Source organism: Triticum urartu, chromosome 2A (assembly GCF_056163025.1).
Source record: "Triticum urartu cultivar PI428250 chromosome 2A, HENAU_Tu73, whole genome shotgun sequence".
Classification (NCBI taxonomy): Eukaryota; Viridiplantae; Streptophyta; class Magnoliopsida; order Poales; family Poaceae; genus Triticum; species Triticum urartu.
The window spans coordinates 688,144,586-688,158,933 of record NC_141874.1 but is presented as its reverse complement, the minus strand read 5'-3'; the positions used below and the strand labels follow the sequence as shown (position 1 = coordinate 688,158,933).

Here is a 14,348-nt window from a genome sequence, read left to right as displayed (position 1 = left end):
ACTCATTTAACATGATAGCATCCTATGTGAGATTAGGCTCCAGCGGTCCGCTGCCGATTTTACTGAATAACGATGCTTGAGCAACTACCAAAATAACAATGCTTCAGCAAATAATATCACCAATAACTACAGCACTGAGCCACTGACAAATCTAACCAGGATATATAAAACTAAAATCGAAAAACATACCATGGTAAGGCTTGCTACAGCATAGCTCACATCCAGCCAGCCAGCAAAGACACAAGAATGAGCGAAAATTCATAATGCCCCTGATAAACAAAAAGAGTTGACACTTTCAACATGGTTTCCTTGGTCCATCCATCATGCAACTAGAGTGGCTGATGGAAAGCCAAATAGGTATACAGCAGTCGCACAAATGTGCCAGTGACAGCGAGCGCAGCAATATGCACAACATCTCGGCTGCAGTCTGCAGAGAGATGAATTACTTTTAGCAAGAAGAGGGTGAGCGTGTAAACTATTTCTGTAGGAAAAATGCTCCGAAACCGTACCTTAGAAGTAGACACTGGTGATTAATTCACATACTGATAATCAATCCTGACCCGTAGCTTCTCCGTTGCTGCAATTCTGCATTGCATGCTTAGCTCGTCACTGCAACAGGATAACTGAAGGTGCCTGAGCGAAGTTGGGAGGCCCATGTCTGGCAGCATTCTGATGCTCTGACAATGATTGATAGATAACCTATCAAGGGAGGTCAGGCTATATAAGTTTGCAGGAAGTGACATGAGATTCTTATACCATGAGAATCCAAGTTCTTGAAGGGGGGTTAGAAGCTGTAACGCTCTCTCTTGTTCCTCTGTTAGGCTCACCAAGCTCTCTCTCTGTTCACCACCCTGAGAACTGAACTCTAGGTGTGTTAGAGATGTGTGTTGTTTGCAGAAGGGCATGGAAAGGACAGATGCGTCATCAATCTCAAGAGTTTTCAGTCCAGACCAGATCCCAGAGGCCCCTTGTTGGTGTGACACAAGCTCCAAACAGGAAGATAGGCCGGGGGAGTTAAATACTTTCAAGGATGTCAGGTTTCTACAGAACTGGAGGCCCTCGATCGACGCAAGCAAGTCGCAGTCTCCAATTTCCAACTCTTTCAGTGCCGTGCAGTATGCCAACTGTAGAGACGTCAGTTCTGGACTTTGACATATAGCTAATTTGGTGATGGCAGGAAGGCAGGACAGAAGACGGGATTGGACCCTGTCCGTGACAGCTGTGATCTCAAGTTTATCAAGTGACGGAGGAAATAGCTGAATTTGATTCCCACCCTGTTCTTGCTCCTGCAGTTTGAGATCCCTTGCACAAGACAGCTCCGAATTCATCTCCATCTTCAAGCTTCGAAGGGAGCTGGGAAACTGCAAGCCCTCCAGTACAGCCAGCTGGACACACCCCATGAACATGATATCCAGCTCCATTAGGGCCGTACAGGAACGCAGCTCTACAGACTTCAGACTTGGGCCAAAAGATAGACGTAACTTTTTGAGGTAGAGGAGGCCTTGAGGAGTGAATGACTGCAAGTTTCTTGGGAGAGGATCCATCCTAAGGTCTTTAAGTGATGGTGGGAGTAATCCAATCTCCATGGTACCATCATCTTTCGTTTCACACACCAATGTTGAGACCAGCTTGCGGCAACCAATAAGTTTTAGCTTCGTAAGAGAGGTGAATCCGGCAAAGTCTCTGCTACCCCCACGGAACTCCAGATCCACGCTCCAGCAAATCTCTAACTTCTTGAGAGAACATAGGAGTGAAGGAAATATGCCCTAGAGGCAATAATAAAGTTATTATTTATTTCCTTATATCATGATAAATGTTTATTATTCATGTTAGAATTGTATTAACCGGAAACATAATATATGTGTGAATACATAGACAAACAGAGTGTCACTAATATGCCTCTACTTGACTAGCTCGTTAATTAAAGATGGTTATGTTTCCTAACCATGGACAAAGAGTTGTTATTTGATTAACGGGATCACATCATTGGATGAATGATCTGATTGACATGACCCATTCCATTAGCTTAGCACCCGATCGTTTAGTATGTTGCTATTGCTTTCTTCATGACTTATACATGTTCCTATGACTATGAGATTATGCAACTCCCGTTTGCCGGAGGAACGCTTTGTGTGCTACCAAACGTCACAACGTAACTGGGTGATTATAAAGGTGCTCTACAGGTGTCTCCAAAGGTACATGTTGGGTTGGAGTATTTCGAGATTAGGATTTGTCACTCCGTTTGTCGGAGAGGTATCTCTGGGCCCTCTCGGTAATGCACATCACATAAGCCTTGCAAGCATTGCAGCTAATGAATTAGTTGTGAGATGATGTATTACGGAACGAGTAAAGAGACTTGCCGGTAACGAGATTGAACTAGGTATTGAGATACCGACGATCAAATCTCGGGTAAGTAACATACCGATGACAAAGGGAACAACGTATGTTGTTATGCGGTCTGACCGATAAAGATCTTCGTAGAATATGTGGGAGCCAATATGAGCATCCAGGTTCCGCTATTGGTTATTGACCGGAGACGTGTCTCGGTCTCGGTCATGTCTACATTGTTCTCGAACCCGTAGGGTCCGCACGCTTAAGGTTTCGATGACAGTTATATTATGAGTTTATGCATTTTGATGTACCGAAGTTTGTTCGGAGTCCCGGATGTGATCACGGACATGACGAGGAGTCTCGAAATGGTCGAGACATAAAGATTGATATATTGGAAGCCTATATTTGGATATCGGAAGTGTTCCGAGTGAAATCGGGATTTTACCGGAGTACCGGGAGGTTACCGGAACCCCCCGGGAGGTATATGGGCCTTAGTGGGCTTTAGTGGAAGAGAGGAGAGGTGGCCAGGGCTGGGCCGCGCGCCCCTCCCCCCCCTAGTCCGAATAGGACAAGGAGAGGGGGCTGGCGCCCCCCTTCCTTCTCTCTCTCTCCTCTTCCTCCCCTCCCGAATCCTATTCCAACTAGGAAAGGGGGGGAATCCTACTCCCGGAGGGAGTAGGACTCCTCCTGCCGCGCCCTCTCCTGGCCGGCCGCACCCCCCTTTTATCCTTTATATACGGAGGCAGAGGGCACCCCTAGACACACAAGTTGATCCACGTGATCATATTCTTAGCCATGTGCGGTGCCCCCTTCCACCATAGTCCTCGATAATATTGTAGCGGTGCTTAGGCGAAGCCCTGCGACGGTAGTACATCAAGATCGTCACCACGCCGTCGTGCTGACGGAACTCTTCCCCGACACTTTGCTGGATCGGAGTCCGGGGATCGTCATCGAGCTGAACGTGTGCTAAAACTCGGAGGTGTCGTAGTTTCGGTGCTTGATCGGTCGGGCCGTGAAGACGTACGACTACATCAACCGCGTTGTGCTAACGCTTCCGCTGTTGGTCTACAAGGGTACGTAGATCACACTCTCCCCTCTCGTTGCTATGCATCACCATGATCTTGCGTGTGCGTAGGAAATTTTTGAAATTACTACGTTCCCCTACAGTGGCATCCGAGCCTAGGTTTTATGTGTTGATGTTATATGCACGAGTAGAACACAAGTGAGTTGTGGGCGATATAAGTCATACTGCTTACCAGCATGTCATACTTTGGTTCGGCGGTATTGTTGGACGAAGCGGCCCGGACCGACATTACGCGTACGCTTACGTGAGACCGGTTCTCCCGACGTGCTTTGCACAAAGGTGGCTAGCGGGTGACAGTTTCTCCAACTTTAGTTGAACCGAGTGTGGCTACGCCCGGTCCTTGCGAAGGTTAAAACAGCACCAACTTGACAAACTATCGTTGTGGTTTTGATGCGTAGGTAAGATTGATTCTTGCTTAAGCCCGTAGCAGCCACGTAAATCTTGCAACAACAAAGTAGAGGACGTCTAACTTGTTTTTGCAGGGCATGTTGTGATGTGATATGGTCAAGACATGATGCTAAATTTTATTGTATGAGATGATCATGTTTTGTAACCGAGTTATCGGCAACTGGCAGGAGCCATATGGTTGTCGCTTTATTGTATGCAATGCAATCGCGCTGTAATGCTTTACTTTATCACTAAGCGGTAGCGATAGTCGTGGAAGCATAAGATTGGCGAGATGAAAATGATGCTACGATGGAGATCAAGGTGTCGCGCCGGTGACGATGGTGATCACGACGGTGCTTCGAAGATGGAGATCACAAGCACAAGATGATGATGGCCATATCATATCACTTATATTGATTGCATGTGATGTTTATCCTTTATGCATCTTATCTTGCTTTGATTGACGGTAGCATTATAAGATGATCTCTCACTAATTATCAAGAAGTGTTCTCCCTGAGTATGCACCGTTGTGAAAGTTCTTCGTGCTGAGACACCACGTGATGATCGGGTGTGATAGGCTCTACGTTCAAATACAACGGGTGCAAAACAGTTGCACACGCGGAATACTCAGGTTATACTTGACGAGCCAAGCATATACAGATATGGCCTCGGAACACGGAGACCGAAAGGTCGAGCGTGAATCATATAGTAGATATGATCAACATAGTGATGTTCACCAATGAAACTACTCCATCTCACGTGATGATCGGACATGGTTTAGTTGATTTGGATCACGTAATCACTTAGAGGATTAGAGGGATGTCTATCTAAGTGGGAGTTCTTTAAGTAATATGATTAATTGAACCTAAATTTATCATGAACTTAGTACATGATAGTATCTTGCTTATCTATGTTTGATTGTAGATAGATGGCCCGTGCTGTTGTTCCATTGAATTTTAATGCGTTCCTTGAGAAAGCAAAGTTGAAAGATGATGGTAGCAATTACACGGATTGGGTCCGTAACTTGAGGATTATCCTCATTGCTGCACAGAAGAATTACGTCCTGGAAGCACCACTGGGTGCCAGGCCTGCTGCTGGAGCAACACCAGATGTTATGAACGTCTGGCAGAGCAAAGTTGATGACTACTCGATAGTTCAGTGTGCCATGCTTTACGGCTTAGAATCGGGACTTCAACGACGTTTTGAACGTCATGGAGCATATGAGATGTTCCAGGAGTTGAAGTTAATATTTCAAGCAAATGCCCGGATTGAGAGATATGAAGTCTCCAATAAGTTCTATAGCTGCAAGATGGAGGAGAACAGTTCTGTCAGTGAGCATATACTCAAAATGTCTGGGTATAATAATCGCTTGATTCAATTGGGAGTTAATCTTCCAGATGATTGCGTCATTGACAGAATTCTCCAATCACTGCCACCAAGCTACAAGAGCTTCGTGATGAACTATAATATGTAAGGGATGAATAAGACTATTCCCGAGCTCTTCGCAATGCTGAAAGCTGCGGAGGTAGAAATCAAGAAGGAGCATCAAGTGTTGATGGTCAACAAGACCACTAGTTTCAAGAAAAAGGGCAAAGGAAAGAAGAAGGGGAACTTCAAAAAGAATAGCAAGCAAGTTGCTACTCGAGAGAAGAAACCCAAAACTGGACCTAAGCCTGAAACTGAGTGCTTCTACTGCAAGCAGACTGGTCACTGGAAGCGGAACTGCCTCAAGTATTTGGCGGATAAGAAGGATGGCAAGGTGAACAAAGGTATATGTGATATACATGTTATTGATGTGTACCTTACTAATGCTCGCAGTAGCACCTGGGTATTTGATAATGGTTCTGTTGCTAATATTTGCAACTCGAAACAGGGACTACGGATTAAGCGAAGATTGGCTAAGGACGAGGTGACGATGCGCGTGGGAAATGGTTCCAAAGTCGATGTGATCGCAGTCGGCACGCTACCTCTACATCTATCTTCGGGATTAATATTAGACTTAAATAATTGTTATTTGGTGCCAGCGTTAAGCATGAACATTATATCTGGATCTTGTTTGATGCGAGACGGTTATTCATTTAAATCAGAGAATAATGGTTGTTCTATTTACATGAGTAACATCTTTTATGGTCATGCACCCTTGAGGAGTGGTCTATTCTTATTAAATCTCGATAGTAGTGACACACATATTCATAGTGTTGAAACCAAAAGATGCAGAGTTGATAATGATAGTGCAACTTATTCGTGGCACTGCCGTTTGGGTCATATCGGTAAAAAGCGCATGAAGAAACTCCATACTGATGGGCTTTTGGAACCACTTGATTATGAATCACTTGGTACTTGCGAACCGTGCCTTATGGGTAAGATGACAAAAACATCGTTCTTCGGTACTATGGAGAGAGCAACAGATTTGTTAGAAATCATACATACAGATGTATGTGGATCAATGAATGTTGAGGCTCGTGGCGGATATCGTTTATTTCTCACCTTCACAGATGACTTAAGCAGATATGGGTATATCTACTTAATGAAACACAAGTCTGAAACGTTTGAAAAGTTCAAAAAATTTCAGAGTGAAGTTGAAAATCATCGTAACAAGAAAATAAAATTCCTACGATCTGATCATGGAGGAGAATATTTGAGTTACGAGTTTGGTGTACATTTGAAACAGTTTCGCAACTCACGCCACCCGGAACACCACAGCGTAATGGTGTGTCCGAACGTCGTAATCGTACTTTACTAGATATGGTGCGATCTATGATGTCTCTTACTGATTTACCACTATCGTTTTGGGGATACGCTCTAGAGACGGCCGCATTCACGTTAAATAGGGCACCATCAAAATCCGTTGAGACGACGCCTTATGAACTGTGGTTTGGCAAGAAACCAAAGTTGTCGTTTCTGAAAGTTTGGGGCTGCGATGCTTATGTGAAAAAGCTTCAACCTGATAAGCTCGAACCCAAATCGGAGAAATGTGTCTTCATAGGATATCCAAAGGAAACTATTGGATACACCTTCTATCACAGATCCGAAGGCAAGACTTTTGTTGCTAAATTCGGAAACTTTCTGGAGAAGGAGTTTCTCTCGAAAGAAGTGAGTGGGAGGAAAGTAGAACTTGACGAGGTAACTGTACCTACTCCCTTATTGGAAAGTAGTACATCACAGAAACTTGTTTCTGTGACACCTAGACCAATTAGTGAGGAAGCTAATGATAATGATCATGAAACTTCAGAACAAGATACTACTGAACCTCGTAGATCAACCAGAGTGAGATCCGCGCCAGAGTGGTACGGTAATCCTGTTCTGGAAGTCATGCTACTAGATCATGATGAACCTACGAACTATGAAGAAGCGATGGTGAGCCCAGATTCCGCAAAATGGCTTGAAGCCATGAAATCTGAGATAGGATCCATGTATGAGAACAAAGTATGGACTTTGGTTGACTTGCCCAATGATCGGCAAGCAATTGAGAATAAATGGATCTTCAAGAAGAAGACTGACGCTGATGGTAATATTACTGTATACAAAGCTCGACTTGTCGCAAAAGGTTTTTGACAAGTTCAAGGGATTGAGTACGATGAGACCTTCTCACCCGTAGCGATGCTTAATTCTGTCCGAATCATGTTAGCAATTGCCGCATTTTATGATTATGAAATTTGGCAGATGGATGTCAAAACTGCATTCCTGAATGGATTTCTGGAAGAAGAGTTGTATATGATGCAACCAGAAGGTTTTGTCGATCCAAAGGGAGCTAACAAAGTGTGCAAGCTCCAGCGATCCATTTATGGACTGGTGCAAGCCTCTCGGAGTTGGAATAAACGTTTTGATAGTGTGATCAAAGCATTTGGTTTTATACAGACTTTTGGAGAAGTCTGTATTTACAAGAAAGTGAGTGGGAGCTCTGTAGCATTTCTGATATTATATGTGGATGACATATTACTAATTGGAAATGATATAGAATTTCTGGATAGCATAAAGGGATACTTGAATAAGAGTTTTTCAATGAAAGACCTCGGTGAAGCTGCTTACATATTGGGCATTAAGATCTATAGAGATAGATCAAGACGCTTAATTGGACTTTCACAAATCACATACCTTGACAAAGTTTTGAAGAAGTTCAAAATGGATCAAGCAAAGAAAGGGTTCTTGCCTGTGTTACAAGGTGTGAAGTTGAGTAAGACTCAATGTCCGACCACTGCAGAAGATAGAGAGAAAATGAAAGATGTTCCCTATGCTTCAGCCATAGGCTCTATCATTATGCAATGTTGTGTACCAGACCTGATGTGTGCCTTGCTATAAGTCTAGCAGGGAGGTACCTAAGTAATCCAGGAGTGGATCACTGGACAGCGGTCAAGAACATCCTGAAGTACCTGAAAAGGACTAAGGATATGTTTCTCATATATGGAGGTGACAAAGAGCTCATCGTAAACGGTTACGTTGATGCAAGCTTTGACACTGATCCGGACGATTCTAAATCGCAAACCGGATACGTGTTTACATTAAACGGTGGAGCTGTCAGTTGGTGCAGTTCTAAACAAAGCGTCGTGGCGGCATCTACATGTGAAGCGGAGTACATAGTTGCTTCGGAAGCAGCAAATGAAGGAGTCTGGATGAAGGAGTTCATATCCAATCTAGGTGTCATACCTAGTGCATCGGGTCCAATGAAAATCTTTTGTGACAATACTGGTGCAATTGCCTTGGCAAAGGAATCCAGATTTCACAAGAGAACCAAGCACATCAAGAGACGCTTCAATTCCATCCGGGATCAAGTCCAGGTGGGAGACATAGATATTTGCAAGATACATACGGATCTGAATGTAGCAGACCCGTTGACTAAGCCTCTTCCACGAGCAAAACATGATCAGCACCAAGGCTCCATGGGTGTTAGAATCATTACTGTGTAATCTAGATTATTGACTCTAGTGCAAGTGGGAGACTGAAGGAAATATGCCCTAGAGGCAATAATAAAGTTATTATTTATTTCCTTATATCATGATAAATGTTTATTATTCATGCTAGAATTGTATTAACCGGAAACATAATACATGTGTGAATACATAGACAAACAGAGTGTCACTAGTATGCCTCTACTTGACTAGCTCGTTAATCAAAGATGGTTATGTTTCCTAACCATGGACAAAGAGTTGTTATTTGATTAACGGGATCACATCATTGGATGAATGATCTGATTGACATGACCCATTCCATTAGCTTAGCACCCGATCGTTTAGTATGTTGCTATTGCTTTCTTCATGACTTATACATGTTCCTATGTGTAAGTGCATCTAGTGCCACCCCTAGTTAGTTTTCGAGTATTGACGACAAACCTAGTTGAGGGACTAATGTGTTTGTGAGAATTGCAGGATAACACAGGTAGAAGTCCCTCATTGATTCGGTTTTCCTACCAGAGATGACCCCTAAAAATGTATGAAGACATTGAAGTCAAAGGTGGTACATGAAGATATTCACATTGAAGACTATGACAATAGAAGACACCACATGAAGCCTATGGAGCTCGAAGACTTAGATCTTTCATAGTTCTCTTTCTTTTGTGTTGAGTCATAGGAACCACCGTACTGTTAAGTGGGGTCCAAGAGAACCAGTCAGAATGACTGAAGTGATGCCTAACCATAACCTATGTCTTCGAGTGAAGACTATGAGAGCGAATCTTGTCCAGAGTCGGACAAGTCAGCTTTGCTTGTATCCCAAGTAAAGTTGTCGTGTGAGTTTGAAATCTGACCGTTGGAACACGTGTCAGTTCCTTAGTGACCCAGGGTCATTTCGGACAAATCAGGTAGGGTTGCCAAGTGGCTATAAATAGCCCACCCCTACAACCATAAACGGTTGGCTGCTCAGATTGAGAGTACGGCTTTTGTCATTTGAGAGCAACCCACCTCGAAGCCTTTGAGAGAGAATTCCTTGCGAGGATAAAGCCCTAACCACCCAGAGCCAAAGAGAATTAGGCATCACTTAAGTCTTCTTGTCTGTGTGATCTGAAGACTTATTACACTTGAGGACTGTGCATCCTCCAGCCGGTTAGGCGTCGCGTTCTGAGCATCCAAGAGACATTGTGGATTGCCGGTGAACGAAGTCTGTGAAGGTTTGGGAGTCTACCTTGAAGACTTACCAGAGTGATTGGGCGAGGTCTGTGTGACCTTAGCTCAAGGGGAATACGGTGAGGACTGGGTGTCCTGAGCTGCGTGTTCAGGACTGGGTGTCCGGGACTATGTGTCCTAAGGTTTAAATACCTAGCCGCCCCAACCAGACGTACAGTTGTCACAGCAACTGGAACTGGTCCAACAAATCATTGTCTTCAGCGAGTCACTGGTTTCATCTTCCCTTCCCTTTACTTACTGTTACTCCTTGTGAAGTCATTGTATGTTCGCACTATCTTGTGTCTTCATTGAGTGACTGCGTGTTCTGTGTGGCTTCACAATATCTTCCTATCTGATCCTTACTACATTGCTGCTATTAGTCATTGTGCTTTCACTCTATTGAATACTTGACTATGGCTTGCCTAGTGTAGTCTACCTTCCGCTGCAGGGTAATAAGTTTATTTATATCGTTTGTCTTCATAACTTCCACGTTTTGAAGACTTCCATAAAAATCGCCTATTCACCCCCCCTCTAGTCGATATAACGCACTTTCAATTGGTATCAGAGCAAGGTGCTCCCTTGTTCTGTGTGATTCGGTTTAACCACCTAGAGTTTTAGCTATGTCGACTGCATGGATAATTAAAGTCTCCGCTGTGTGCCCCGTCTTCGATGGAACTGAATATCCCTACTAGAAGAATAAGATGCGCATGCATCTTGAAGCCATTGACGTCGACCTATGGTATGTCGTCGAGAACGGCGTTCCCAAGGCTGGAGAAGGTGTCACTGTTGCTGATGTCAAGAAATTCGTTCAACTGGACTCTACTGCCAAGAATATCATCTGTGGTCATCTGACCAAAGGACAGTATGGCCGTGTGAGTGCTTTGAAAACATCTAAGCTGGTCTGGGACTGGCTCTCCAAGGTCAATGAAGGCGTCTCTACCCAGAGAGATCAGAGAATCAGTGTCCTTCGCAACCTCTTCAACCGCTTCAAGCGAAATGACAATGAAAATGTCCAGCTCACATTTGACCGACTCGCTGACATCACAAATGAGCTTCAAGCCCTTGGCGCTACTGAGATCACCAAACATGAAGTTGTCAAGACACTACTAAGATCACTTGATAGTTCATTTGACACCCTAGCCCTGATGATTCAAGAACGTCCTGATTTCAAGACACTCGATCCGTCTGACATACTTGAGAGGCTCAACACACATGAGTTTCAGCTTTCTGAGAAAAGAGATATCTACGGTCCAAACTATGGGCGAACTTGTGCCTTGAAGGCAAAAGCTGTCTCCTCATCTGATGAAGAATCTGACAGCAGTTCTGATGATCCCGAAGACATTGGAAGGGAACTTGCGATGCTTGTGAAGAAGTTCCAAAAATTCACCAAGAAGAAAGGCTTCAGAAAGTCTTCCCGATCAAGCTCAAGAAATGATGAAGCTTCTGCTCATTGACTACAAGAAGAAAACATGTCACAAGTGCAAGAAACTTGGCCACTTCATCTCTGAGTGTCCACAATGGGATAATGAGAACAAAAAGAAGAAGAAGATCAAGGAATATGACTCTGACGACAAGAAGAAGAAGAAACACTCAAAGTCTTCTTCCAAGTCTTTCTCAAAGTCTTCATCACACAAGAAGAGCTCATCTGGCAAGGCACGTGCGTTTGTTGGCAAGGAAATGGATTCAGAGGAGGAGTCTGCTTCTGAGGAGGCGGAGGTGGAGTCTAAGGAGGAGTCCGATTCAGGCGTCGCAAGTCTGGCTACAACATACGTTGCCAAGTCCATCTTCAACACTGAAGACAATGACTTCATCACTGACACCGATGCAAATGACAAGGACTACTCCGCTTCTACCTACTGCTTCATGGCACACGGTGCCAAGGTAAACACACGCACTACTCACTATCAAACATCTAGTGACGATGACTCTGATTGTGGTTCAAAACCCAGCTACAAAACACTTGCTAAAATTGCAACTGAACAACAGAAAGCTATGGAACATATTCAAAAAATGTTAGACAGAAGCGATGATCTGTTAGGTGCTGAAATGACTCGATCTGAATCCTTAATTGAAGACATAAAAAATCTTCATGTTAAGTATCAGGAACTTGAAAGCCGTCATGAAACTCTCTCAACAACTCATGAAAAGCTTTCCTATGATTATCTTCAAAGGAAGCAAGATCTTGAGAAATTGAGAGCGGCTCATGAAGATCTTCAAAAGGAAAGCGAGTCACTTCGCGCCAAACAGATCAGTTCCACTCAGGAAGGATTTGAACCACCATGTCTTAAATGCATTGAGCGTGATAATGCTACTTCTGTTGCTGAATGTTCTACTGCTACTGCTGTTGCAATATCTTCAACTGTTGATGTGGTAACTAACCCCTCTGCTGAGGATACCACCGCTATTGCTGATGAGAATGCTAGGTTGAAGACATTGCTTGAAACAGGGATGTACAAAAGTCTTAAAGGGCATCAGACACTATGTGATGTCCTCAAAAAGCAGATTCTGAACCGAAACCCGAGGAAAGAGGGTGTTGGGTTCGTAAGGAAAATGAATGCTGATGGCTCGTACTGGAAACCTGAGCAGTACCCCAAAACCATGTGGGTTGCTGCAAAGGAACCTTCAGTAGATCCATCCAATCTATCTGGCTTCACTTGTGCTAACCCCATTATCATTGATGAATCCTTTGATGCAAACTATATACTGTTTAAGAATCAGAATGGTGAAGTGTTTGCCAGGTACATTGGTACTAACTGCAGGAATGGACCGCCTATGAAGAAGATCTGGGTTCCGAAAAGGTGTCTGGAGAATCTTCCTGTGAATGTCATCATGACACCTCACGTGAAGAAGACAAACCTCAGACCAAAGGCTTCATACGGTCCAAAGGCTTCATACAGACAGAGGACACCTGAGTTGCACTAACGCAAATGCTTTGCAGGGAAACCACACTCAGGCATATGAATATGAGAGCGGTTCATCAAACCGCCATGTTCATAAGACCAAGAACTATTCTTCTTATTCTTATGAGTACTATTGTCCGCCTGCAAGACTGTTTGCTAGGGCTCCAAAGCCAAAATTCTCAGATGCTGCACTTAGACTTATTGCTTCTAAGCCACCCTTGAAGTTGTGGGTGGCTAAGAAAGCTTAACTCTCTTTTGCAGGGAAAGGTCTCGAGCAGAAAACCAAAATCGGCTGACGCTATTGCTGGGGACCTTAAACATCTTGTAGGGCGCAAGATCAAATGCCCGAATGGTCTTACTATGTACTTCGTTCCTGAATCGCTTGCTACTCTCCCTATTAGTCCTAATCTGGATGTAAGCTTTCATAACCCATTGGTTCGTCAAATGTTTTTGCTTCACAATGCTCTTGGTGAAGCCTATCCCCCTAACTGCACTGTAGGGTACGACACCAGCGTCTTCAGAATGGATTATTGATAGTGGGTGTACAAATCACATGACTGGCAAAAGAAGCCTTCTTATGGACTCAACCTTACGTCCATCCGACAAGAGCCACATCACATTTGCTGACACTGGTAAAAGTAAGGTACTGGGTCTAGGTAGAGTTGCAATCTCAAGGGATCAACACATGGATAAAGTCATGCTTGTTGAATCCCTTGGCTTCAACTTAATGTCTGTCTCAATGCTTTGCGATTTGAACATGATCGTAATATTTGGAAAATATCGTTTCCTTGTACTAATGGAATCTGACAAGTCTCTAGTATTTGAAGGGTATCGAAAAGATGACTTGTACGTGGTAGATTTCTCAGCAGGACCACAGCTTGCCGTATGTCTTCTAGCAAAAGCTTCAGAATGCTGGCTCTGGCATCGGAGGCTAGGGCATGCTGGCATGAGGAACCTCCACACCCTTGCGAAGAAGAAGCATGTCATAGGCATCGAGGGCATCAAGTTCAAGAAAGATCACTTATGCGGTGCCTGTGAAGCAGGGAAGATGACGAGGGCCAAACATCCCTCGAAGACAATCATGACCACTACTCGACCCTTCGAACTGCTTCACATGGATCTTTTCGGTCCCACTCATTACTCAACTCTTACTACTACTGCTTGCCTCTATGGCTTCGTTATTGTTGATGATTATTCTAGATATACTTGGGTGCACATAATCCTTTACAAGACTGAAGTGCGGGATGTCTTCAGACGCTTCGCCAATCGAGCTATGAACAATTATGGCGCCAAGATAAAGCACATCAGAAGTGACAATGGCACTGAATTCAAGAACACTGGCCTTGATACATATCTTGATACCTTGGGCATCACACATGAATTCTCAGCCCCATACACGCCACAGCAGAATGGCGTCGTCGAACGCAAGAACAGAACACTCATTGAGATGGCCAGAACGATGCTAGATGAATACAAGACCCCAAGAAAATTCTGGCCTGAAGCCATTGATACTGCATGCCATACAATCAATCGTGTTTATCTTCACAAGCT

At 44.0% G+C, this 14,348-nt stretch overlaps 1 pseudogene across 1 annotated transcript in view; it reads right to left on the bottom strand.

Annotated features, from left to right (window-relative positions):
* Positions 1-530: 530 nt before the first annotated feature.
* The window catches only part of LOC125537889 (uncharacterized), a 46,767-nt pseudogene continuing 32,949 nt past the window's right edge, over positions 531-14,348 (bottom strand). The window contains exon 5 of the transcript XR_015617404.1: positions 531-1,766. The product of XR_015617404.1 is annotated as an uncharacterized LOC125537889 (transcript). The remainder of the gene's footprint in view (positions 1,767-14,348) is intronic.